At 48.6% G+C, this 1,592-nt stretch overlaps 3 non-coding genes across 3 annotated transcripts; 2 read left to right on the plus strand and 1 right to left on the minus strand.

The window, feature by feature from the left end:
* The first annotated feature begins 340 nt into the window (after positions 1-340).
* On the plus strand, positions 341-412 carry TRNAW-CCA (transfer RNA tryptophan (anticodon CCA)). The gene has a single exon. It is a non-coding gene; the product is annotated as a tRNA-Trp (tRNA).
* Positions 413-760: 348 nt separating this feature from the next.
* On the plus strand, positions 761-834 carry TRNAN-GUU (transfer RNA asparagine (anticodon GUU)). Its single transcript has one exon. It is a non-coding gene; the product is annotated as a tRNA-Asn (tRNA).
* A 385-nt stretch (positions 835-1,219) lies between these two features.
* On the minus strand, positions 1,220-1,290 carry TRNAG-CCC (transfer RNA glycine (anticodon CCC)). The gene has a single exon. It is a non-coding gene; the product is annotated as a tRNA-Gly (tRNA).
* Positions 1,291-1,592: the final 302 nt, after the last annotated feature.

Consider the following 1,592-nt stretch of genomic DNA (forward strand, 5'->3'; position numbering starts at 1 on the left):
CATCCGACCGACATGTCGGACAACCACGTACACCCAGGGGATAGGACTGCCCGGGTCACATGGACCCCGTCCTGGGCACTCTGATCTGCCGCCGGCGCCGGGGATCGAACCGTGATCACCAGATGGGGATATCCCAAAAATCTGGCATGGATACGGCCCGCCAGGACAGGTTTGGACACCCCTGCTCTGCGTTCTCTCTGCACCTGCAGTCAATTTCATAATTAGGATAGAAAACAAAAGGTCAAGTTCTGTAATACAACTGTAGGCATATGAGGAGGGGAAAATAAGTCAAAAGGCCCACAGCATTTGTTGATCTGGCTCCGAATGCTGTAAGTGTAAGGACCTCGTGGCGCAACGGTAGCGCGTCTGACTCCAGATCAGAAGGTTGCGCGTTCAAATCACGTCGGGGTCACTGCTTACCATTTTATTCCCCACTGAGTTCATATATTTCCTTTCAAAAACAAAGTCAAAAGAACGCAGCCTTGCATTGGCTGGGAATCGAACCCGGGCCTCCCGCGTGGCAGGCGAGAATTCTACCACTGAACCACCAATGCTTCACATGGGGTGTTCACAGGCATAGCTCTGTCCAAGACAGTGATCAGGTCACACACTTAAATTGTACACATATGAACAAAGTGTGCGCAGCAGACATGATACCGCCAAAGTTTCACATGATGATGGCTTATATATGACAAGCTCCAGGCAGGCGCATACATATCAAGATATATATTGAGTCTAAGGAAAGATGCTGCAGTCACTCGTCTCTGTGGCGCAATCGGTTAGCGCGTTCGGCTGTTAACCGAAAGGTTGGTGGTTCAAGCCCACCTAGGGACGTATCATTTTGCCTGCATGAAGCACTTGAATGAAACACAGATACATACCTTTGCACTCTCCTGCTGGACACCCTTTCCCTGAATATTTCAATCCTCTGCGTTCTCTCTGCACCTGCAGTCAATTTCATAATTAGGATAGAAAACAAAAGGCCAAGCCCTGTAATACAACTGTAGGCATATGAGGAGGAGAAAATAAGTCAAAAGGCCCACAGCATTTGTTGATCTGGCTTGAAGGCTGTAAATGTATGGACCTCGTGGCGCAACGGTAGCGAGTCTGACTCCAGATCAGAAGGTTGCGTGTTCACGTCGGGGTCACTGCTTACCATTTTATTCCCCACTGAGTTCATATATTTCCTTTCGAAAACAAAGTCAAAAGAAAGCAGTCTTGCATTGGCCGGGAATCGAACCCAGGGCTCCCGCGTGGGAGGCATGAATTCTACCACTGAACCACCAATGCTTCACATGAGTTGTTCACAGGCAGAGCTCTGCCCAAGACAGTGATCAGGTGCACACACTTAAATTGTACACATATGAACAAAGTGTGCGCAGCAGACATGTTAACGCCAACGTTTCACATGAAGATGGCAAGAATCAGATGCAGGAGACTATAACTATGAATGTCTTTGCATTTGCTGAGGTCACTGGCTTGGGACTAGAGTTGTGTTTATCAGGGCATGATGGCAGGCTGCTCCCGACAAAAGTGGTTCACAGAATGCACCCGCCAGATCACCAGCACTATTGTGTTTCAGATTATCTCAC

This window comes from Lissotriton helveticus, chromosome 1_2 (genome assembly GCF_964261635.1).
Source record: "Lissotriton helveticus chromosome 1_2, aLisHel1.1, whole genome shotgun sequence".
NCBI classification, from domain to species: Eukaryota; Metazoa; Chordata; class Amphibia; order Caudata; family Salamandridae; genus Lissotriton; species Lissotriton helveticus.